Genomic DNA, 26,681 nt, shown 5'->3' on the forward strand with positions numbered 1-26,681 from the left:
CCTCCTGGGTCCCTGGGTGAAGGAAGCTGCTGCTGAGTCAGGTGACATTAGAAGCCAATACAGGGCTGAAAAGATAGGACCTTGAGGGTGGAGAGTGTCCTGGAAGATTTGACTCGCTTCCCACGTATCCCCAGCATCAGTATGTTCTAGACTTGTCCTGCTCGCTTAGGTAGCACGTGTCCCGAATGGGGCAGCATAGGCTTTCTCACTGACACCCTCTTCACTGCATCTCTATCTCTGAATAAGCTATACGGGTCCATGGGGAGGGACAGGCTTGGGCCCTGATTGGCTACTAGATCAACTTTTCCAGCTCAGAGGGCTGGCAGACTCAACAAGGCCCATGAAGGGGCCCTCAGGAAGGCCAAAGAGAAATTATCCATCAGTATATGAGAGATGAGGGAAGACAGAGGAAAGAATTAGACCAAGAATTTCCTTCAGGTGCCTCAAATGCCAAGGGCCTATTACTGTGGTTTGGGGGTGGCTCCTCTTCAAACCAGAGAGCTCCCCTTTGCCCTAAAAGGGCCACACAACACACCCAACAGCTCAGATAAATCCCAAACTGTCCAACAGCTAACCTGCGATTTTCCAGGAAACTGCAGAAGGATTCAGGTATGAAGTTAGAGAAGCAAATCTATCTGTTCCCAGCCTATCCGCAGCAGTCACCATGAAAACCCAAAGTGCCTCATTTCAAAGGGAATCACCCCTGAGGAGTGTTCCTTTACCAGCTCCCCTGCACACTTGCTCCTTATTCCTCCAGGGAGACCTTCTGGAACACAGAAGCCTGATGGATGAATCCAACCCAAGAGGACGCTGTCTTCAGACAAACTCCACAGGCCCCCACCAGAAAGGGCTCATGCAGCAACACGAGATTTGCTCTCCTCCAGCAAATTTTAACCTTATTCTGTGAAAATGCCATTTGTTGGCTTCAGCTCAGACTCTCACCTTCACTCTCCAAGTCTGCAAATGGAAAGACTGGTTTTTAGGTAGAGCAAAATCCATTTTTAACCAAGTCGTGAGTCGTCAGTCACTAAAAGGCCCACATGCTCGCCCTTCCCAGCAGTCAAAAGAAAAGGCAGACCGTACGCAGAAACCTCTCCCACATATGCCAAGTTCTATCAACTTCTGAATGACTTTCAACATCCTGACCTTTGAAAGCAGGCCCTAGAAGGTCAGAAGATAGACTTTGTTACAAGTGGATCTGTTCATAATCTGACCAAAGGAAATCAGTTTCTTGCTTTTCAGAAGACAAAGAAAGCATCTTATGACCCCTCTCTCCTGTACACCACTGCTGGTTCCCTCGCTCCCTGGCTGGGATCTTGGGTCTCAAGCCTAACTAACAGAAGATCCCGTTCCCTGGAATTCCTGCCCCTCCCCAAGGGAATTCAAGACCGTCCCAGGTCTTGAACAAAGATTCCCTGACGCATGTTTGATCTCTTCACGCTCCATTTTCATTAGTCCTTCACACTCTCCATCACTTGGAAAAATACAAACAGCATGGTTCAGTTTTAAGGTTAAGAACTGACAGTCTCCATAAACATTTTTACAATGGAAGCTGACTTATCCACTGCCAGGATTCGGTGTCTGCGGGAGGGGGTGAGGTGGGATGAAGGCACAGTGGGTAGTAGAAGCCTTCAGCGTCCAAACGAGAGAACAAGAACTGTGCATTAAGTGGGTGAAAGGGGCCCTTGTGAATTTGCTGGCAAAGAACTGGGTTATCCATCTCTGAATCATTAAGGCATCTCGGGGAGGGACGGGGAAACCCAAGGTGCAGGATACCCCAGGTATACATTCCTGACTTCCAGAAAATACAAAGCAATCAGTGGTCCTGAGTTGGGACACTATCATGCCATGAATATTAAAAGTGACCTAGGAAGAGCTTCTAAAATCATTCTCAGGATGTCTGAAGAAGAGAGACAGGGGATAATATAGACGGGGGCAAGGAAGACCCAGAACTTAATCCACACTCCACCCTAAACCACCTCAAGTACTTAAGAGCTGAAATCGTCTGATGAGAGCTGGGATTCACTTTGAATGGCATGTGGGCAGATGAACTTCAGGACTTTTATTCATTTACTCACTCAACATGTAATTATTGAGAGCCAATGACTCAATCCCAAGCACTGGGAATACAATGATGAAAAGACAGACACCATTCTTACCTTCAGGGAGTTTCCAGTTTCCAGCAGGGTTCCCAAACTTTGCTGTACCTCCCAATGCCCAGGTCATACCCCAAACCGTTTAAATCAGGGTGTCTGGAATGGGACTCGGGTACCTGTACTTTTCAAAGATCTTGGGGTTTCCATGGTGTCACCAAATTTGGGAATCACTTAGGATTCTTAGCTGTGCTGCCACGATTTGCCTGATCTATGACCACCAAAACATTGCCTATCTCTCGTTCCAGCAGCCCCTGCTTTGCTTTCTGAATCTCCATGTGTCCACAGGACTTCATCCTAATAATGTCTTCCAAACAAGTGCAAAATTCTGTGTCGCTCCCAGGGGAGTTTCTGGACTTCAAGAACTAACCACATTTTTAAACACTGGTAGGAATACCTCCTATTCCAAACCCTAAATCAGAACACATTAGCCAGCACCTAATCTGATAATGGTATAAAGTATATGAGACCCAGGCCATCCAGAAACTCTAAGTCTCCGGCTGCCATATCTACAAGGTCATTTCATGGCATAAATCCTGGGAGCAGACTCCCAGCAGGTTTAAATCACCTGATGTCTTTGTTAAGGTAGAAAAGGAAAACTTGCTTGATAAGCCCTTACCCTCTGTTCTCTCTGAGCTTTTTTATATCCAGTTCCCCTTCAAACGATCAATGGAAATCCATTATAGCCTTTCTTGGACCTGCTCCTGGATTTTCATCAATTTAGAAAGGAAACATTTCATTAAGTCTTTTTCTGGAAGGCCCCAGGAATGTTAAAAAATGAGAATAAAAGAAAAGAAAAAGGAAAAAGGAGCCTGCTTTGAAGTTGCAATCAATGTGCCAGAAGAAACAAAACAAAACAAAAAAAAAAACAAGATACAAAACACCCAAAACCCAAATGATGGATCCTGAGAAAAATGTTGCAGAAGAAGGACTTCCCCTGCTTCCCGTTGTGCGTTCTTAAGCCTAAAGTGGTCCCCACTCCAACCGCCAGAGCCTGCCAGTTGGCCAACCCAGCGGCATTCCACTAGAGAGATTAAAACCAACTTTATGATTGTGGTGCAAATAATAAACAGCCTGGCAGGGTTTCCTTCCAAAATGAAAGCTCATTTATTTTCCGAGGTGTATAATTTGGTTGTAAATGTTTCCTTTGGGCCAAAACATCCCAGATTGGATTTTTGCCTGGAACGCATCACTGCTTTGCTGGAGAAGAATGGACTCCGTGTGGTCCTGCCTCATCCCTCCACTCTGGGCACGGAGGTGCTCAAGTTGGCCTGCTCTTGCTTCCTGTCTGGAGGCAGCAGTCTACTGGGCAGAACCAGAGGTGAGGAGGCAGGAGGCCCTGGGGCCTGGACTGGCTGCCCCACCTCCCAATCCTGGTCCACCTGTGAGGTGGACAGGTTCGCTGCTGGCCGTCACTCATGCCTGTTTCTGCACTTCTGGATGGTGGCAAGAGTGGAAGATTAGGAGCCCTGTTCCCCGCAACGCTTGGCTTTTCTTCCAGGTCTTTGTGTCCTCATTTTATTTATCTTTTCAAAAATCATCCTACAAAAATCCACCCAGCAATGACTAATATTTGGAGAAAGGCAAAGTCAGATTCTTTCCAGGGCTCACGGGTTGACCACACGTACGTGGGGCCAGAATTTGGCCTGTGGTGCATAGCCAGTCGCACCCAAATGCAAACAGCTTTCTCTTCCTATATAAGCAGCTTCAGAAATAACAGCCTCTTTCTACCAGTTTCGTGTTTATCACCTCTCTTCCTTACATCGTCTGCTTTCACCCTGTCTCCCGGTCATATCTTCTTGGAAAATTCAAAGCCAGTGCTATGCTTTGTAGATAAAAAGATATTTACTCCACTTTTCCCCCCTCCCAAACATCTTGTGGGATCAGAGGAACGGCATCAAAGCCATCATACGACATAAATTCCTTCAGGATCTCTGAAGTTGTCACTCTCACACAGGGTTCGGGGTGCAGGCAGGGGAAAGACGTGTGCCGAAAAGAGAAACAAAATTAGTGCAGTTTGTCCTAGGGAACATGAGAGGAACGCGGTAGAAATTCGTGTTAAGGGACCTGGCTCAAGTGGCAAAGTTCGGTGGTCTCACGTATTATGAAGTCACCTGCTGGGAAATGATGAAGCAAGCTTTGGCTAAACCTAAGACCCTTCTGAGACGGACCCTGAAGCACGATGTCAGGCAAAATGTTACATAAAATAGCTTCCTACAATGTGTGGACACCTCACTGCTAAGATGAATGGCCTACCAACTTGGCAAAATTGTATCAAATTTTCTAGTAGAACCTGGCGTGAGTCAGGTCATGCACACCAGCCACAGGCAGGTCACACTCAGCTCTTTGGATAAGCACCTGCTGCTGGACATCAGGCTGCTAATTCAAGGAGAAACAAGAAGTTTTTAAAGGAGAATCAAGGGATTAAGTGCTAGCCTTCTGACAATCCAAGCACAAAGAAACATAGTAATATGAACGGGGCCCCACAGCCTTAGCCTCCAGGAACCCTGTAGCTAATTCCTTCAGCACTTTTTGCTGCTGCCATCAACTGCATGGCCCACCTGGCACTTGGGAAATCAGGTTCATACGGTCTTTGGAAGCAAGGGATTCAGACAGGACTGCTGCATGAACGTCACGTCTGAACTGTGGTTAGAGGGCTTTATTCTAGAACACATGCATCATACGGAGACAAAAGAGAAACCAAGATCTGACTTTTTGAAAACTCTAATTCTTTCCTACTTCACTACCTTATGTCAATACATCTGAGCCTCTGGGACTATAAGTCACTTCCTGTCATGGTCAAGTTACATCTCCTTTATGAAGCTTTCAAGACTTTTCACAGTTCCCAGGTGCAAACATGACTTGGCTGAAAATAATTTTGAATTCAGAATATTGGCTACAGTGGCCTGGACAGTGGGTTTTGAGAGATAATTACCCTTCATGCCTGAGTCTCTCTTTTATGTCACTCTTCCTCTTCCGAGGTTCACGTGTGCAAACACACACACACACACACACACACCACATACAACACTTTCCTGACAGAAATGCCCGTGGTTCCAATGAAGGCATCTGGTGAAAGTGTCCTGGGTCACTAGAAACCTCTTGACCTGCGAGGCTACAAGCTCCATGATAACTTACTTCATCAGATGGTAAGAAGTGAGTCAGGGGACGGCAACACACAGACACAAGGTAACATTTAATAGCACGATGTTTCCTCATGCTACTTTTTTGGGGTAAGTTGGAAAGGTTAATTCACAGAGGAACAAAAAACTGCGGATTCAGGCCCCCTCTCCTGCCCCCGACGGTCTTTTATTTATTTATTTAAAAAAAAAAAAATCTCTGTTCTACTCCCTTTTTTACCCTGGGATGGTTAAAAAAAAAAAAAGATTGAAAGAGTGGAACATTTATTACAATGCAGGGGTTGTTGAGTGACTATGAATCATTCCACTAGAAAATCAGGTTAAGTTCAGCAGTTTTACATTTAAAAGAAAAATACAAGGTATGAGTGGAGAAGCCCAAATTAGTCACTCCCTAGTCAGGGTGTTGGAACTTGAGAATCTAATGGGGGCTCTGTCATTGTCAGCTGTCAGCCAGGAGGTCAATTTTCTGGACTACGTTTTCAAATCTCTACAATGAATGAAGGAATATCCACTCTGTCTTCCCAGGTCTAGTGAAGGCATTTTGGGAAGTACTAACTAATGGAGCACATTTCACTGAGCATGCACTGTATATATGCAGGGCTTACACCACATGTACCGTGGGGTATAAAAGAGAAGCGCTACCATCTCTGCTCCCAAAACCCTCACTCTGTTTTGGCAGGCGGGCGGGGGAGGTGGCTAATGGGGATGGCTCACGCCCTCAGATAATTATGTATGAGGAACGATGGAATCCTCACTTAGTGGACGCACAATGCTACGAGGGTTCAGAAATGGCCCATTTCCACCTTGACAGTTCATAGAAAAAAAACACTTTCACAATATGTCCAGAATTTTCGCAGATGGAAAGTGGGAGCAAGGCAGTATTAGCCAAGTGAATGGTCTGAGCAGAGACGCCAAAGAGCATGGGGAGGGCACGAGGAGGAATAAGAGTCCAATTTGGCTGCAAATAAAGCCTATAAAGCAAAGGGCGAGAAAAGTTGATTAATTCCAGATACGCGGTTCCTCGATACCTGTTCTGAGGCAAGTAATAGGAAGGGACTCTGGAGGTTCTTAAGCAAGACAGGGCAATCACTTTTAAGGAAATTAATGTATTCTATTTTGAATAGACAAGAGAAACCGGAATTAAAAGTAAGGAGATCTAGGGAAGTGAGGACCCAGTTCACCACGCCTGACAGGGAAGGGGAATGGTCCACGGGGACAAATCAGAATGGGCAGGGACCCATTTACACATGGAGCCAAGTACAGAAGGCAGCTTCAGAAGGGTCCTCAATGGTCGCCTCTCCTGCAATTCACACTTTCCTGCAATCCCCTTCCTTTGAGTGTGGGATGGAGGAAGGAACTTGCTTCTAACAAACAAGATATGACCAAAGTGACGGGATGTCACAGAGATTAGGTTACAAAGACCATGCATTTTGTCTTGCTCACGCTCTCTTCCTGGCTTTACTCATTTGCTTACTCTGACGAAGTGAGTTGCCATATTTGAGCTGCCCTATGGATGGGCCCCCACAGCAAGGAGCGCTGGGCACCCTCTGCTAACAGGCCCTAAGAACCCAAATCTTGCCAGGAAGAAAGCCGGAAACCTGGAAGCCAGTCGTCCCCCAGCCATGCCTTGATATTGTCCTGTCTGATAAACTCGATTGCAACCTAAGCTGTGTCCAAGTCTCTGACCCACAGAAAATGTGAGATAATAAATTGTCCTTTTTAAAACTGCTAAGTTTTGGAACAAGAGATAACTTGTTATGATATATAATACATCTATCACATACATATAATACATATATATTATAGTGTATAGTACAGGGAGGAAGATACTTAACTGGCATGGAAATGGTGGGGACAACTGTTCTTTGAGATTAAAATCCCAGCCTCATGGCCCAAAGTTGTGCATACTCTTTTTTCCTAGGCTTTGTTGATTTTAAAACTTTTCATAAAAAGAAACCTCTCCACCACCCACTTCTTTCACTGTTTCCTAGAGCTGATTAAAGAAACATGACTTGATTTTCAATTTCAAGCAACTCAGGGGGGCATTCCAATAGAAAAACCGGCAGGAAATTAATGCCATACACTCCAGGCAAGGCAGATGCTTCTAAATCTGACATTTAGGTGAAACACACCTTTCCTTTTGCCCTCTTTTGATTTTGCACTGGTAGTTTGTTTTTAGGAGCCTGGGAAGGGGAAATTATTCTCTCAATATAAAAGGCTGTCACCACACAAATGCATTAGTGCCACCAAAACACTCAAATGATAGTCCACAAAAAACTTGGCCAAGGGATGTTTAAGAAACCGAATTATTCCCTCGCTTATGTTTGAATTACAGTAGTATCTAGCAAAGCTAATATCATGCCTGTGAACTATGTAATAAATTTCCATGTTAGACCTTTTAAATGTGTGTGTGTGTGTGTGTGTGTGTGTGTGTGTGTGTCTATGAAATGTGATTACTTGTAATTAAATTCTTTTCACTGGTGTTCTTGTGAGAAAAACAAATTATAAAACTGCCTTACCACAAGCTTGCAGGACATAAGGACATAAAATGTCCAAACAAGTAACCACACTCTGTTTTTATTAGTTAAGGCTGCATGCCCCTCTCCCCCATAATGACATCTTCCAGAGTAGTGGGAAACAGAGACTCTGTACTTGAGCTTGACACCTTGGTGAGACCTGCAGTCATCACAGTGGTGAGGGACTGCTACCTGCAAATTGGTTCTAGATGAGCAGTTGTGAGTCAGTTCTGCTCATGTACACTTTTCATTCAAAAACAAAACAAAACAAAACAAAAAACCTCAAAAACCAAAACAAACAAACAAAAAAACTATGAGTTCTGCATTTAGTACAGGATTGAGGCATATTTTCTTTCTGTGTGTGTTTATCTCGCCTGTCTGTGAGTGAAGGGGCAGACAGCATGCAGTGTGCGTTTGTCCATGGCTGTGACCTTTCTAAACTACTAATGGGCTCTCTCTTTCTCTCCCCTGCAGGTGAGTCAGCACCTTCTCCATTGCAGCTGGGTAACAGAGGAACATTCCCTTCTGCAAATATCATGAGCACTGAGGCTCATCTCCATTCCACTAAAGGAAACACATCATCTGAAAAAGTAAAAACATCATCTGAGAAAGTAAGTCCATCTTCCCTTCAAACATCTATTCCAGGGAAACAGTACCTGCTACTCTAACTGCAGAAATACTGTGAATTCTAAGTCCTGTATTCCTAATCAATGGGTTATAGCAACTTCTACCCAAACTATGTTTTGCTGATTGGTAGCCGGATACATATTCATGGTGCAAAGAGATGCTTAGAGGTGATGAATATGGCTTGAAACTGGGGGCATCCTTTATTTCTTCCTTAGGTTTTGGTGCTGGGGAAGGACTCAGTTTTTTCTTGACTACATGTCTTGCATTCTGTGAAGTGATGGGTTTCATGTTATTAATGGTCAGTTGTCAGTCATGCAATGAGACACAGCTAAAGGGGAGGCAGAAAGAAGACAAAAAGCTGAGAGCACAGGCTCAAGTGTGGTACCCAGAAATGGATACCAAGAGTCCTGGAAGCAAAAGTAACTTCTATCCATCTGATGCCCTTACATCAAACTAATCAGAGGAACAAGAGCCCAGAGGCCACCATTGAGAAAAAAGTGTCACCTCCAGTAAACAGAAGCTCAAAACCATTCCCATCATGGTTTCTCTAGGTTGTCCATGACCATAGGCTCTCCATCCCACACTGCTTTGAAGAACTCTTAAATGGACTCAACCTGACCCTGCCACCCTTCCAAGCCCTCCTTCTAGGACTTTCATTCTATGATAAACCATCTCTTCTCATTTTCAACTTCTTCTCTGACTATTCCTTCAACCTTCTCCTAGGTCTTCATGATCCCCATAGGTGCTTCCTGACCATTTCTTCCCCTTCTTTCTGAAAAAACAAAACCAAAAATGCATAAGCATTTCAGGATGATGGCTATCCCAGTTGCTATGTGGTGCCTCTAATCATTCTTCATTTGTTGAAAATGTAACCTTCAGGCTCAATCTTCTTCACCAATCTCGTCTGTCATCCTATTTGGTAATTTCAACATCTATGTAGATGGCCATCCCAGCTCCTTGACTTCTCACCATCAGTACTTTCCTCTACTGCATCTCAGCTCCCCTCTGCCCTAGACCTTCTGTCAGCAAATCTACACAAAGATGCTCCCTGTCCTATTAACTCATTTCCCTAGATTTTAACTCACTGAGATCTCTGGTCCTCTACCATTATCTCACCACCCTGCAGCTTTCTCTTTTATTTTCCTTCTTATTTAGCACATGTTCCTTCATATAGCCATTTTTTTGTAACTCCCCTCAACACTCCTTGCCTCCTTCTCTCCCTATGATCTATTTCACCAGCAAAACTTCAGTTCTGATTGAACCCAATGATCCAACTTGTCTATGTTAGTAGCCAAGCAGATGGACAACGCGAAAAATAAAATAGCTCAACTTGAAAACCTACTCTGTTTTCCATGTTCTTAAACCTCAAATAAGTACTCAGTACTGTTCCAAAATCAATGACCCTTCCCTCACAATCTTGTCTTCTCTGGCATCCAAGATGATTATTTCATATCTGCTCCGTCCAAATCCCCCTACTCTTCCTCATTGTTCTCACTGCATATTGCATTGAAGGAGAGGAGCCATCCATGGTTAATTCTTCATGACAGTTATTCTCACACTAGATCTACACTCCCATCTGCATAGCTCCTCCTTCTTCTCAACTATTGCATGGAATAGTTCTATCAAAGGCCTATTTCCACACATGTATTCTTGCTTTCTTGATCAATTTGCCTCTCAGCTCTCCCCTCTCAATCTGTGATTGTTAATTTTCTCCTTTCTATTGGCTTGGTCTCAGCATCAGTGACACCATGGTACCTCTGATCTCAAAACAAATGAACCAAATACTCGCCCTCAACCCCTTGTCCACATGTTTCCCCTTCATATCAAAGCTTCTCTAAGACTTACTTCTTCACCTTCTGTTTGTTACTTCACCCAGTAGAGGTTGTCATCTGTTCCCATAATGCCTCTTAAACTGCTCTCATCAAGATTTTCAGCAATGGCCATGCTGCCCAGTTGAATGGGCACTTCTCTGTCTTCATCTTCTTTGCTCTCACAGTAACATTCAAAAGGACTCTTGCCTTACGGTAGTCTCCTCCCTTGGTGTCCATGACATAACTCTTGGTTCTCCTTCTACCACTTTGGTCATGACATCTTAGTCTCAGTTCCCAGTGCATTTAACCATTTCCCTGTTCAAAATCTTCACTTGGATGTCCCATAGGCATCTCAAATTCCATATGTCCAATATAGATCCACTGATATGTATGCCTCCCCTGCGCATAAAACTGGAAGTTGTCAATTTTTCCACTCTGAAATATGATCCATCAGCCCGTCCTATTGGCTCTGTGTCTACATGGTGTCTTGCATCCATCCACTCCTCCCAACTCTGGTCTATGTTTCTTCTTCTCCTGCTGGATTATTTTATTATAGAACCTCCTAACATGTTTGCACCCCTCCAGACCATTCTCCACAAACCAGACAGAGCCATCATCCAAAATCTCTTTAACGGTTCCTTCCTTGCTAATCTCAGAAGAACAGCTACACCCTTTATCATGACCTAGAAGACTCCACCCTCTTGTGCAAGTTCTCAAACCACTTTCTCCATTATACTCACTCCTTTTCTCCAGTCTCTTTTCTATCCCTTAGTCAAGCCAAAGTTTCCCACCTCAAAGTTTTTTTTTTTTTTTTTAAGATTTTATTTATTTATTTGACAGAGAGATCACAAGCAGGCAGAGAGGCAGGCAGAGAGAGAGGAGGAAGCAGGCTCCCTGCTGAGCAGAGAGCCCGATGCGGGGCTCGATCCCAGGACTCTGAGATCATGACCTGAGCTGAAGGCAGCGGCTTAACCCACTGAGCCACCGACCACCCAGGCGCCCCGTCCACCTCAAAGTTTTGGTGCTCATGATTACCTTTGTCTGAATGGCTCTCTCCAACTAGTTTTTGCAAAGATGGCCCTGTCTTATTCTTCAGGTCCAGTCTTCAGTGCCACTTTTCTGACACGTCCTTCCCTGGCCATACCCTTTTAGTAGGTATTCCCAGGTATTCCCTATCTTTGCTTCCTGTCCATGTCCATTATAATCCATAATAATTACTTTACTTATGAATTAATTATTTGCAATGTCCCTTTCCAGAGCAGAAGCTTGTACTCTATTGAATCTCCAGCATCTAGCACAGTGCCTGCACATAATACGCAATATTTAAGTGTTAAAATAAATGAATGTGTAAGTGTTAAATAAATGAATGGGACCATGGAATGCTTACTATATAGTTGGGCCATGCTCTATACTTATATGTACATCATGTCCTTTACCTGACTGCAACCTGGTCTCTGAAATAAAACACCCGTAATTCATGGTTATTTAATTTCCTTTCAGTTCTCATAACAACCTAAAAGTAACTGTACTATCAGAGCCTGGGCATTTTAGATGTGTATTTGCTCCAATTCTCTCCAGTAAAACAAAACCATGTTAAGGATGTCCAGGAATGGGAGGCTGTGTGGCTTCACAAAAGAGGACTGGCTTGGGAGTCAGCCAACCTAGAATGAGCAGTCTGGTCTTGAGGGAGTTCTTTCATTTCTCTGGGTTTGGGATTCCTCATGCAAGAAATGAGAAGTTGGGACTCAGTTTTCCAGGTGTCTTGCCAACAACAAAATTCTAGGGTTTGGTGAAAGCCTGTGACCCACCTTCTTTTTTTTTTTTTTTTTAAAGATTTTATTTATTTATTTGACAGAGAGAAATCACAAGTAGGCAGAGAGGCAGGCAGAGAGAGAGGAGGAAGCAGGCTCCCTGCTGAGCAGAAAGCCCGATGTGGGGCTCGAACCCAGGACCTGGGATCATGACCTGAGCCGAAGGCAGCGGCTTAACCCACTGAGCCACCCAGGCGCCCCTGTGACCCACCTTCTAAGTAGATTGCCTCATCTTGGTTGGGGAGTGTGTGCGTGTGTGTGTGGTGTGTGGCACAGAGCTTGGAAGAAGGGCAGGGACCTTGCCTACATTGGGTGCATATGCAAGCACCAGTCATTTGCCCATGGATCTTGCAGCACAAAAAGCACTTCGCTTAGATTGTCAGAACCAAGACACAGAACGTTCTGGGGGCATAGCCAGAGCAATTCTCCTGCCAGCATCCACCTTTCCTTGAATCTCAAGGGGAGTCCACAGATGGCTCCCTGATGTTGCTCCAGGCTGAACACTTGGGATTTTGTGGGTGCTGAGTTTTTCTTTTAAAGGGAGTCTATGTGGCCAACAGACAGCCCTGGTCACTTGGGCAAGCTCCATCTCTGGCAAATTTCCATGGCACTTCCAGTTCCACTGTAACCTAAGTGGCAGGAAGAACCCCAACCCCGAGAGTAGTAGACACATACAGGAGCCTTCAAAGTAAAGCAAATTGAGTTAATGGCTTGAGCTATCTTGGAGCAACAAGCATTCAGAGACCCAGAGAAGAGCTGCAGGCTCCTTGATTAGAGGGTAGCTCTTTAAAGCTGTGATTCTGTCTCTTAGTTTTCCCTGTGTTTGCATCCCTGTCCTTCGTTCACTTTAGGAAGGTGGGAACGGTGCTCTTCTTGGCTCCACGACGCACAGTTCTTGGCTTATTTGGGGCCATATCTTTCTGTACTTGAGTTCTCTGGATCTAGTCAGGCCCTCTTCCCTTTTCTTCTTCCCTCCTTTCCCCATTTATGAACACATTAGGGCCAAGGACACTGATGTTCATTTTTGGGTTATCCCAGAGCTTTGCATGGGTCCAGGCCTTGGAGAAAAAGCAGTGGGAGAGGGACGGTGGGCCACGGACACCACACTGGACTGTACTTCAGGGTGACAAGGCCAGTGGCAAGAACTTGGAACAGAAAGGTCACAGGTGCCTTCTGAAAAGCCCGGCTCTCATTATTTCCACCTGCGGCTCAACAGTTAGAGTCACTCTCCTTAGGGATGCCATGGCCTTTCCAAATATTTCCAGTTCCTTCCCTCTGATGTTTATTCTTATTTCAGGTGAGATTTACCTCATTTCATAGGTGTCTTGTGAATTGTTTTGCCTCAAAATCTCCCTGGGAAAACTGCAACAGTTTCACACGGTCAGTGTGTCTTCCTGAAGGATGCCAGTGAGCAGAGCAGAGAGAAAGGACCTACTCAGGAGTTAGCCTTTTTCCAGCCAAGTGTGGCCTGCTGAACCTTTTCAAGAGTAATGCATTAAACAGAAGTGGAAGCCTCAAGCCAGGGGCACTTGGCCATTCCTGAAAATGTGTTATCCCTTCTGGAAAGTTTCACTGCTGTAATAAGTGATCGCAGATTGAAAGGATTGTTCTGGATTGTTTGGTTTCGAGCGAGCTGGCAATTGTGACTGCAGAAGCCTCTTCCTCCACCACTGGAGTCAGACCCCAAGTAACGCCAAAGACATCCTGTATGTTCTAAGTAATTTTACTTGCATACTGGAGAACTGATTTCCCTCTTAGAAAGGTTCTCCTAGTCATAAGAACAACTCTGTTCTTTTCTCACTCAGTTCTAGTATCTGCAGATGCTATTAACTCCCTGGGATTTCCACACTTAGGGCTGTGTGAAGGAATGCTGTCCACGTGGGTCCTGGAGGACTGCACAGAACCGACCCAGGCTTATTCTGGTCTCAGTCCTTAAACAAATGTGTACTCCACAAAGGGCAACTTCAAATAAGTTAATGAGTAATGGGATATGGACTTTGCCATTTTGCCTGATTTTGGTGAGGTGGCCCTCTGGTTCAAAGTTGATCACCCCTCATTAAGGACTTTCCCAAGACCTTGCAGAGCCTAGGGAAAGGGCTGGAGCATAAAAATATAACTCAATTAGTAAAAAAAAAAAAAAAGTCACCACGTTGAATAGAAGGCTGTCAGACCCATGGCTAGACTTTTAGAGGAGTATTTGGGCACACGTAACCACAGTGATGGAATGTTCATCTCACGGGGCTCTCAAAGGTATTCTTTTTCTAAAATTTTAAGTTATTGCTTCTCTTTATTGTACACAGTGTCCTATAAAGAAGATATATGTCCACAATTGAGCTTTGAAAGAGGACCACGGGGCCAGTTCCTTTTAAAGGGAATGAATTCAAGCAGTAAATTTGCTGGTCATTCTTTTCATATGGACTGTATCTTAGCCAGCAGTTGGTCTTTGATGTCCTAACAATAGCGTGGGCCATGGAAGCAGGAGAGGATCCCCATAACACCGAAATGCGTCCACACTCATTAAAATTTGGAAACAGTCTGCAGGATATGGCCCATCAGGGAACACAGGGATTGAGCACTGGGGCTTGTGGGCTGCTCTTCCCATTGAAAAATGGCCATCTCTTCGGTACTGTCCGCCCCGCCTGTTGCATTCTTCACTGTATTTTTCACTGAAGTATGATACACATAGAGAAAAACGCACACAGGTAACGATAGAGGTCTGTGAGATTCCATAAACCGAATGGGTCTGTGTAAACAGCACTCACATCGTGAAACAGAACATTAGCAGCACCCAGACAGCCCCTGGTGCCCCCTTCTAGTCATTTCCTTGATCAAGGCAACCAGGGTCCTCTCTTCTACCAGCACAGGTTTGTGTTTCCTGGTTGTTTTCCATAAACAGCATCAGCCAGCACTCTCTGTGCCTGGCTTCTTTGAGACAGCATTACGTGTGTGAAGCTGTATGGCTTCTTAGTAGTTCTTGTTTGTGCGCTCTCTGTGTGTGCACTTACTGATGATCTGCTCTACTGATGATGGGCATTTCGCTGGTTCCAGTTTGGAGCTATTTAAATAGTACTGCTCTTGGGATGCCTGGGTGGCTCAAGTCGGTTAAGCGTCTTGCCTTTGGCTCAGGTCATGATCTCAGGGTCCTGGGATTGAGCCCCGCGTCAGGCTCCCTGCTCGCCAGGAGTCTGCTTCTCCCTCTGTCCTTCATCCAACTTGTGCTCTCTCTCTCTCTCTCAAATAAATAAATAAATCTTAAAAAAAAATAAATAGTGCTGCTCTGAGCATTCTTTCTCAGATCTTTGAAAGCATGGATGAACACATTTCTGTGGGGTATATATCCAGGCTAGGACAGGTGGGCCAGGGAGTACATACATATTAGTTCAGTAGTTTGGAAAACCAATTTTCCAAAGTGTTTGTATCAGTTTATATTTCCTATAGATGCTCCCCATTCTTGCCAACATTTGGTGACTTCAGTTGTTTGTTCGTTTCCTTTTAGCCTTTCTGGTGGGATAGTTTAGTGATTTCATATTATAGTGATTTCGTATTTTCAGTAGTCAAGTATTTTTTTTTTTACCATTAAGCTGTATACCCAGTGTTCAATTCTGTGATGATCAACAAATTAATAAACTATTAAGATAATTGAAAGGAGACTTATCCCAATTCAACATTTGGGATGCAAAGGGAGAAGAAAGAGGTCACTGCAGAACATACTGGATGTATGAGAAACAGCCTACCAAAACCAAAACAAAACAGAGGATAAAATATACTGGGAATTCAGGGCAGTAAGGGGCTTGCGAGAAACAACCGAAAAAGATCTGGGACCAGAGTGGCCCACAAGCTGACTAGATATTAACAATGCAATACCATAGCTTAAAAAGGGAATCTGATACTACTGTCAACTACGGGAAACATTTTAAAAATTGACTACTTGTTCTTCAGAAGACCTTGAGGAAACGGAATTTGTGACATACCGAAGAGGGAAAACTGGATTAGTTGCAAGGAAGAAATTCTTCTGGCCAGCCATAATCACTAAAAAGCAGAATATATAGCTCACGGAGCCTGTGGAACTTCTGTCCTCCAGGCACATCCCGTTTCTCTTGTTATGTCTGGGAAAGGAAGGTAGGAAAGGGTGTCCCTTCTTCAGGGAAGTGGTTGCAGGCTTAAATGGTTAAGGCTCTGTGAGTGATGAAGAACATATTTGCGGGCACAGTTCCATCCCTACCATGGAGCACACGATTTTTAAGCAATGAGACTGCACAAGGGAGGGCATTCAAAAGGAAGGCAGAAAGAGATGGACGTGCATTGCTTGACTCAGAAACAACCTTTGGTGGGCGGAATCCTGTGCTGACAGAAATCCACAGCCTTTTCCAGTTCTAATTTCTCAGAGGCAGGCTCCTTCGGGCCTGAGGCTGGCCCAGAGCCAGGCTGAGCTGCTCCACGCACACAGCCCTAGCTGATGGCTGGGTCCCACTGGAAATGCTCATCACATCCCTCCGGCATCTGCTTTGGGACGTGGCCGCGTGGTGGGTCGGGTGGGGAGGGGGTCTCCGTTGAAGCAGGAGGCCAGCTGCTTTCCCAGTCTCTTCTCTCAAGCTGTCCCTGCTCTTGCTTTCCTTTCCTGTTCCCACATGGGAGAAGAAGCCAAGAATAGCCTTTTCAGAAGCATCACTGATTGGCATGAGGCAGAATGTGTTGGCCACATGGAACTGGCCTGGACTGCCTCAGTTCTGTGCTACCTTGCTCTCCACAGGAGGTGCTCTGAGCAATCAGATGTCACACCTTGATTTCCTCACAATGCTTTGTCTCGGTTTCTTCAGCTGCAAAATAGAAACAGTCCCCATTGGGCCACTTTGCGAATTGAAGGGGTAAAGACATGGTCTTGATGGTAGTGCCTGGCACAGAGGAAAGGCTTCCGGTTAGCTTTTGTATCAACATCACCTGTCCTGAAGATGAAGTCCAGAAGTTAGAATGATCCCATGAGGATGTCTATTCATTGATAAAACAACTGAAATGCAGAGAACTAAAGCGACTTGCCCCAAATCACACAGCTCTATCATATCAATACGCATGAGTTAAACCATTCTGGGACATCAAGCATGGTCCGTGCAACATGATAAGGTTCTAGTGATGGAGCTATTACTATTATCCCATTTTACTGAGCAGGATGTGGAGGCACGGGGAAGTGCACAACTTCTGCCTATGGATACACGTGTTAGTGAAAAGCAGAAGTGGACCTGAAACACATCCAAAGCCCGTGACTTGGGTCACTCTGTCGAGCCTGGTGACGAGAGTTTGGGCTGAAGGCATGGTGTGGCCCCAACAAAGGCTGAAGCGTGCTTGTTGCCTCTGCCTTACCGAGCATCTTCATCATCATGAGAGGACAGACAGTGGCAGGTAGGCGGCTGGTTGTAGGAGTATGGGAGACACGTGGAAGACACCCAAACCCAGTCCACAGCTTGGCTCCTAGCCTGCCTAGATCTATTGAACCCCAGATGAACTGCGGGGCCGTGAACATGAAAATACATGCTTATTGTCGCAGCCACTGAGTTTGTGGGTGGGGTTCCTCTGTCGTGCAACATAATTGGGCAAGAGCTGAATAATGCCTGACCCGTATTCAATGTTTTCTGGGACTTGCAATTTGCAAGATAAATTCTAAAATGGTGTTTCTGGGGCGCCTGGGTGGCTCAGTGGGTTAAAGCCTCTGCCTTCAGCTCAGGTCATGATCCCAGGGTCCGGGGACTGAGCCCCACATCAGGCTCTCTGTTCCATGGAGAGCCTGCTTCCTCCTCTCTCTCTCTCTGCCTGACTCTCTGCCTACTTGTGATCTCTGTCTGCCAAATAAATAAATAAATAAAATCTTTTTTTAGAAATGGTGCTTCTTAAACTGTGCTGTGTGTATGATTAGCATGGGGCTCTTATTAAAATGGAGGTCCTAACTCTTGTTTTGGGTGCAGGCTGAGATTCTTATTTCCCTGAGGAGATCCCAGGAGATACCACAGCTGTTCTACCACTCTGGGTGCAAAGGCAGAGCAGTCATCCCGAGCCTCTGCTCTGTCTCTGAGCTACAGCTGTGCCTGGTGAACATCAGGGCAGCGGATGGATGAGGGAGGGCCAGTCCCTGCCCTCCAAAGAGCACTCTAAGTGGGTTTCTAACCCTGAGCCCTCTCTCCTAACGTCTAGCATAGCCAGGAGGCCAGCTCATGTTAACATTTCCTTTAGCCCGCTTCACGGGTTAGGGATTAGAATCTCCTAATGAGATCTCCCCTTTTTTACTTTTTGCCCTTTCTACTTCCTGGAATCTGAAGGTTCCCAGCAATAAAACTGGCTTCCAATTCATTTGGGGCTCATAACCAATACCAGATTTCCAAGTCACAATGTAATTGAGTCCCCAGGCAAGAGATAGAAAATCTATTTCTGGTTTTCTTAATTTCTAGTCAGGGAGGGCAAGGGGACAGGAAGATTAAGGGAGCAATGGACAGCAGCTTCCAGAGGAAGCCAAGTCTTTTGCTGGGACATCTCTGCAACCTGTTTTTTTTTGTTTTGTTTTGTTTTGTTTTTTTTCTGTCCAGTACCTAACTCTTCTTTCTACCACCATTACCTGGAGAATTGAGCCCTGTGAAATTTTTGTCCTTTGAGCATCCTGGAAAAATAGAAGAGTTCTCTCCAAGGAGACAATATATTCTCTCCTTTCTCCAACTTTCGTCATGTAGTTGACTCTTGAACAACTGGGGTCCAAACTGAATGAGTCCACTTAACATGGATTTTCCTTGATTTTATTGATAAATACAGTATGATGTTGTAAATGTATTTTCTCTTCCTTAAGATTTTCTTAATGACATTTTCTTTTCTCTAGCTTACTTGATTGTAAGGATATAGTATACAGTATGTTTAACAGACAAAACGTGTGTTAATCAACTGTTTATGTTTGCAGTAAGGCTTCTAGTCAAAAGCAGGCTATTGGTAGTTAAGTTTCTGGGAAGTCAAAAGTGATACAACCGTGTGGAGAGGGGGGTGGCTGTCCCTAACCCCTGCATTGCTTGAGCCTTAACTGTATATTGTAGATCACAATCTACAAATGTTTTAACTGTAGGAAGATCTCATCCTGAGACTCAATTTCCAAAGATTCTGAAGGTTTCCAGTGGTGTCTCTGGATTGTTATAGATCCTAAACATGTTTTGTGAGTGCCTTAAAAAGATTGCCACAATTTCCTAATTAAGCTAAAGATACACCTACCATGTGACCAACCCATTTGGCTCCTAAGTATTCACAGGAGAAATGAAAGCATATGTTCATGCAAAGACTTATACCTGAATATTCATAGCATCTTTACTTTAAGAGGCCCAGATTGGAAACAGCCTAAATGTGCTTCAGTGAACGAATGGACAAGCCTATTGTACGCATACAGTGGAATACTAACTGGCAATAAAAAGGATCAAATGCTTTTGCATAAAGCAACATGGATGAGTCTCAAAATCATTTTGGTAAGCAAAGAAGTTTGCTGTATTGTACATCCTGTATGATTCTACTTATATAAAAATCTAGGAAATGTAAAAACCAATCTCTGGTGACAGAAGGCAGCTCAGTGGTCTGGAGACTGCTGGAGAATGAGGGAGGACTCACAAAGGAGCACAAAGAAACTCTTGGAGATGATAGACTTACTCATCATCTTGATGGTTTCACAGGTGTCAAAACTCATCAGATTGTTCCCTTTAAATATGCATGGTTCACTGTACATCTATTACACCTCAATAAAGCTGTATTTAAAAAAATAATAACACAGTTGCCATTCCTCCCCACTCCCTTTCCCCCCATTTTCTCTCTATCCCTATCTCTGAGAGGTAGTTGGGAGCCAAGGCATGTTTTTCATTTGTTTTATTGGCGCTGGCATGAATATTTTATCTAGATGCCCGTGGGAGTAAGTTAACACCTGGGTGGCCTATGACATCATTTCCAGCTTCCCTGGATCCTTCATATAGATTCTGGCCACATCTTGTTATTTTTGAAAATAGAGATGTGGTGTCCGGGGAGAGGTGGTCTATTGCCTTCACAGTCTGCTTTCCTTGTTCCAGGTCACTTATGTGAACATCTGGGGATTAGGGTGCCCCAAACTGTGAGTCTGGCAGCCCGGGGCCCCAAATATGAAGACAGAAACTCTCCTATTCTGTTGACCCCGCAGCACTGTCCCTGCCAGGGGGTCGGGGGACATCGCCCTCTTACAGAGGTATATCAGTCACAGACAGGGCTCTATGCAAGTTGACTTGGTTTACTCAAATGTGCACAGGTCAGGCCAACAGGAAGAAGGAGTAGTTAACCTACTGTTTTTACTTCTACTCAGTTTACAGAAACAACTTTTCAGTGATGCATGCTGGTCGGAACTTGGGGAGTTGATGAGCAGCCACATTTATCAAGGTCCTTGGCATCTGCCTTTTTTAGGCATTAGATGACAATCCTGTGCACCTTTGAAGACTTTCTATCATCGCTTATCCTCCAATCGCAACCAAGCAGGGAATCAGGCTCTGAGAAAAAAGACCAGTTATCTCTTTAAACGCCAGCAGTCTGAGGGTTCACCTGGCCCTGATCTTCCTCATTCCTACTATTTTGGAATTCCCCTCCTCCCAGCTGCTCTGGGAGCGCATGGCGTAGCCAGATTCTGTTGCTGCCCATAGCATGCACCTTTCTGAGACTAACAGGCTTCAGCTTTGTTAATGACAGCAAGAAGCAGCAGGTTCCTCATGGAAACTCTGCCCGTACACTTCTTATACCATCACTACCGTCCCCATGGCCCAGAGCTTGAGTAGTGTTTTGTTTAGTTTGGGTTCTCCCATAAGGAAACTCTGAAACAAAGAGCAAGTAGTATATTTGGGACATGACCCCAGGAAGCTTTGGTGGGGGAAGAGGAAAGAAGACAGAGAAGGGAAGAAGCCATAAGGTTACGTGATCAAGCCAGTGATCATAGTGGGCAGTGAGTGGAACACTGGGCACTAGCATGTTGACTTTATTAGCATTGTATTCCATCTAACCTCTGGACTCATCAGAAAGAAAGAAATTAAGTTTTATCTTTTATGTTCACAGCTTCTTATGAAGCTTCTATGGAGTACAGAAAAGATTTAAATAAAATCCAAAATGAGATCTGTTTCTTAATAGCACAGTCCTTTGCTATTTCTTAAGCTACAGGGTATCATCCTGGGTATTAAATCGACACCGTATCCCACCCCCTGAAGAATCTTCTGTCTTTTAGGAAGCGAATACAGACAAAGGAACACTCTTAGCTGTCACTGAAGAAAGAGGCTTCATCACCATTTCTTTTTTTAAAAATCAAAAAGTCCTGAGCCAAGGGTTGTTCTCTGAAGATGAGAGAGAAATAAGAGGACCACAGAAACCATTAAACACTATAAACTAAGACCAATGCAGATAATTGAATCTGGAGAAGATAGAGAAACTATTAAAATAATAGTCTTCAAGTCCTGCATGAGACACTTTTTTGAAAAGTGAGTGAACAGTGGTAAAAAACAGCAAACATAAAATTAAGATGTAGCATAAAAGATTTAAAGGACACATCAGACAGAAAATATTATAACACTGAAGGTTGTTAAAAGAAATACTGTATGACATATGGAAGATTGTGGGATTCTTTCTTTTGGAGGCTTTAAAACCAAAATAGACTCTTCTTTACTGAATGGGTAGTTCTCAGGACTTCTAAGAGTGTCCCCCAGACTCAAAGATCAATGCCTATTAGAAAGAATGAACGAAGGGACTACACAAACAATAAAACTTTCTTCTGGTTTGTATAAAGGAAAATGAAATTAAGAAATAAAATTATAGTATTTCAGTTCAAGGTGACAGGTGAGGTATTTTTATTTACTTTCTTTCCCTCTCCAAATGGATGAAATAAAGGCAGATGAAATAAAAAAGGCAGATAAAATTAAAAAAAAAATCCATTACAGAGGTGTAAAACTGAGAGGGTTCACTTATGGAAGAAGGAATGATTTCTAGTTGACATGCAAGAAATGGTAACCAATTGAAAGTGGAACATGGTGCTTGCATGGCTCAGTGGGTTAAGCCTCTGTCTTTGGCTCATGACCTCAGGGCCCTGGGATCAAGCCCAGCATCGGGGCTCTCTGCTCAGCAGGGAGCCTACTTCCCCCTTTCCTTTTGCCTGCCTCTCTGCCTACTTGTGATCTCTCTCTCTCTGTCCAATAAATAAATAAAATCTTTAAGAAAAAAAAAGTCAGTTTCTTTAGAGGAATTCTTATAGTAGTATGAAGAATAGAGGCCATGTCATTGCCCTACTAGGTATTTACTCATAAGACATGAAAACAGGGGCACCTGGGTGGCTCAGTGGGTTAAAGCCTCTGCCTTCGGCTCAAGTCATGATCCTAGGGTCCTGGGATCGAGCCCCGCATTGGGCTCTCTGCTCGGCAGGGAGCCTGTTTCCCTTCCTCTCTCTCTGCCTGCCTCTCTGCCTACTTGTGATCTCTGTCTGTCAAATAAATAAATAAAATCTTAAAAAAAAAAGACATGAAAACATATGTTCACAGAAAGCTTTGTATGAGAATTTAAATGTAGTTTTTTTTTTTTAATAATATCCCAAGCATTGGAAACAACACAAATGTTTACCAAGGATGGATAAACCAATTGTGATATAGTTGTGCAATGGAATGCCACATAGCAATAAATTAGAGAAATCTACTGATACACCCACCAACACAAATGAATCCTCAAGTCATTATGTTGAGCAAAAGAAGCCAGACACATACACAAAACTGCACAGGGTATGGTTCCATCTGTATGAAGATCTAGAGGGGGCAAACTGATCTATGATGACAGGAGTCAGACACTGGTTGCCTTCAGCAGGAGTGAACTGTCTATGAATATTCACTAGAAGACTTTCTGGGATGATGAAGACATTATATATCATAATCTTGATTGTGGCTAAATGGGCATATACAATTGTCAGAAATGGAACTGAACTTTTAAGACTCATTTATTTTATTATATATAAATTATATTCATTATTTAAAAAACTAAAAATGCTGAGAGAGAAAAAAGAGTGAAGAGGAAGAGGAGGGGATGAGGGGAGAAGGAGAAGGGAAGAAGAAAAAGAAGGGAAAGGAGAGAAGAGGCAAGGCTATAGAAGCTAGGAGAAAAAGATGAGAAAAAACTGATTAAAGAGTGAATAAACAAGAAATTACTCAACAAGAATTCTTAAGATGAAGAGAAGCATGGAGCTTCAGATTAAAAGTGTCCACTGGTGCTAACCAGAACTACCTAACTAAAGCCTTAAATCTAAACACAACATGATGACATTTCTGAAAGTTATGAATAAAGTGAAAAATCCTAAAAGCTTCTAGTTAAAAAAAAAAGTCATCTACAAAGACATAGTATCATGTTTTTGAGTGAAACATGAATAAAATGGGATTTTATCTTCAAAATTCTGAGGAAAAACAACATGGAACACAGCCAACTACCAAATTAACATTTAAGTATGAGAACCAAATAAAGATATGTTAAAACATTTAGGATCTCAGTGAGTTTAGCCTTTGATAAAACCTCTCTAAAATAAATTTCTGAGAATGTTTTCCAGCAAAATAAAAGACGAAATATGAGATTCGAGAAGCAGCAACAACAGATAAAGAAATAAGTAAATTTTACAGTTATATTTAGATAATTATTGGGAACATTAATGTAACTCCTAAGAAATTATTCCTAAGACAGTTATAATGAAAAAGAAAGAATGAAAGAAAGGAAGAAAAAAGAAACAGAAAGAAAGAGGAATAATCGGGTAGTAAATATTCATATAATGTGATTAAAAGTTGAGATACATAGAAAGAGAAAAGGCATGTCAGATTCTTATGTGGGGAGGGTTCTTATAATATAATTAACAATCTTAGTTTGATAGGTCTTACAAAGAGATGTAAGATTGTACAGCATAAAAATATACAGTCATGAAATATTTGCAAAATACGTTTGTACTATGTACAAACTTTATACTGAGAAAGTCTAATTTATCAGTATGTAAAAATATATGATATTCTGGAAAATGGAATTTATCAAAATTGATTAAAGAAAAGTTACATTATTTGAATAGACTACTGACCATGGAATAACATGGAATGTTAATCAGAGATCTCAAGCAAAGAGGTAATAAGGCCAATAGGGTTTTATGAATGAATTTTAACCATCTCATAATCTTATTTAAAGTGCTAAGGTGAAAAAAAATGAAGATTTTCAACTCATCCCATGATGAATATTGATGAGTATTGAAATGGATACTTCTAGTTTTCATACACACACCAGGAAAACTAAGTATATACTTCTATAGCTTTCCTAGATTCCAGAACTAACAAATTGGAAACTATAACAATAAGAAATAAAACCTTATCAAAATAGCAATCAAACCTAGGTATGATAGGACAAATAGTGGCTATTCATTTGGACAAAAATCCAGAGCTATATCTTTATCTTAAACCTTAAACTCACAATAAATAAATAAATAGACTTAAACCCACAAATAACACCAAAGTAGATTGTAGTTCTAAACAACAGCAGCATCGACAACAATAAAAATTATAAAGCTGTTAGAACAAAATCTGTTTAAAGATTTTGACAATCTTTATTTGAGGAACTCTTTCTTAAGTAAGGCAAGAAAACCAAAAGTCATAGGGGAGATGATTCAGAGTTGCTTAACATTTAAAACAGAAAGTTTTTGCATGGCCAAAGGCAGCGGAAACAATAATAGAAGATGAGTGCAAGATTGGTCTAAACATTTACAAACCCTATGAGACAAAAGATCAATATGGTAGAGATTTTGCAAAAGATGGCCACAATAATTCCTCCCAACCCTGTACACATGCTCCTTTACAATGTTACTTTGTTGGTCTTCCAGTCAAGAAGAGTCTATTTCCCGTCCCCTAGACTCTGAACTAACCCACTGATTTGTTTGGCCAACAGAATGTAGATGAAGTTGTACAAGTTCATCAAGAAGTCTTGTAATTTCTGCTTTTACTCTCTTGTGGCTCTAAGACCACCATTTAAAGCCATGAAAGCTAGTTTCCTTGAAGATGAAAGACCTGAGAGAGAGCCTAGATGACAGCTAGCATCAATCATCAGACATATGAGTGACATCATCTTGGACTATCAAGCTCATGTCAAGCCAACACAAGGCTACAGCCACAGCTATAATTCTGGGTGAGTTCAGTAGAACTACCCCACTGAGCCCAGAGCAAGTTGCTGACACACAAACTGATCAACTAATAAAATAATGCTCGTTTTTAGCTACTAAACATTGGGGTGGTTTGTTACGTATAATAGCTAAGTGGGACAGTCATCCATAGTTTATAAAGAATTCCAGGGATAAGAGCAAATAACATGGTTGGAATATGGGCAGGCAAGTCACAAAACAAGAAAGACAATGCTTGTTGACCTGAATCAGAGCTGGGAGTCCTGCTGAGGAACTGGAAAAGGAACTTGGGCTCCACAATCCACCTGCCTGCGTCTGAATCCTGGCCCTGCTCACCACAGCGGGGTGGCCTTGGGCAAGTTACACAAATCTCTCTAGGCCTCAATTTCCTCATCTATGAAAAGGCTATAGAAAAACTGTCAATCCAGAACCATTGCAAGGAAACTTACTTGTATTAAGTACAAATAAATGTTCCTTTTGCTTCTACTGCTATAAATAGCTCAGGTGACCTCTTGCATCAGAAGCAGTGAGTGTAGGGGCACCTGGGTGCCTCAGTGGGTTAAAGCCTCTGCCTTTGGCTTGGGCCCTGATCCCAGGGAAGCAGGGAGCCTGCTTCTCCCCCTCTCTCTGCCTGCTTCTCTGCCTACTTGTGATCTCTGTCAAATAAATAAATAAAATCTTAAAAAAAAAAAAGCAGTGAGAAGCTAAGCTGTTTTATTGAAGGCAAGTAGAGGGATAAAGGAAGAAAGTTCTTAAAGATGGTAGTTAGGAGACAGAGAACAAAGACATTTAGTTACATTTCAGAGCTTGGTTTGCCATAATGGCATTATAAAAATATCAATTTTGTGGTTTATAATACTTGCTTCTATCTCACTGTCTTAATAAATTCTAGCTTTATTATTTAAAATTGGTAGAAATTCATGGTTTTCTTTTTTTTAAGATTTTACTTATTTATTTGACAGACAGAGATCACAAGTAGGCAGAGAAGCAGGCAGAGAGAGAGAGAGAGAGAGAGAGAGAGGAGGAAGCAGGCTCCCTGCTGAGCAGAGAGCCCGATGCGCGGCTAGATCCTAGGACCCTGGGATCATGACCTGAGCTGAAGGCAGAGGCTTTAACCCACTGAGCCACCCAGGCGCCCCTAGAAATTCATGGTTTTAAATCTGACTGAGATTAGTAGAGAGGCGGCCATCTGAATTTCAAGTAAAAGAGGTATAATAATAATTATTATTGCTGTGGATTCTATATTTTAGAATGCTCTATCTTCCAGACTGCTTTCATTATATGTAATTATTTTATTACTATTATCAGTTAAAGACATGAAAGAACTAATCTGAGTTTCTGATTAACATGAGACACTCATTTCAATGAGGAGATAAGATTTTATTCAAAAGTGAAAAAAGTTAAAGTTTTTTGTGCATTTTTATGCAGCTGTTGCAGATAACT

At 42.9% G+C, this 26,681-nt stretch overlaps 1 protein-coding gene and 1 long non-coding RNA gene across 3 annotated transcripts in view; both read right to left on the minus strand.

Moving 5' to 3' along the window:
• ISM1 (isthmin 1) overlaps positions 1–26,681 on the minus strand; it is a 74,460-nt gene that overhangs the window by 43,940 nt on the left and 3,839 nt on the right. The window lies entirely within an intron of this gene.
• On the minus strand, positions 9,853–14,798 carry LOC125109510 (uncharacterized). The gene is made up of 3 exons (XR_007130258.1): positions 12,270–14,798; positions 11,257–12,055; positions 9,853–11,038 (listed from the first exon to the last, which is right to left on the minus strand). It is a non-coding gene; the product is annotated as an uncharacterized LOC125109510 (long non-coding RNA).

This window comes from Lutra lutra, chromosome 9 (genome assembly GCF_902655055.1).
Source record: "Lutra lutra chromosome 9, mLutLut1.2, whole genome shotgun sequence".
NCBI lineage: Eukaryota > Metazoa > Chordata > Mammalia > Carnivora > Mustelidae > Lutra > Lutra lutra.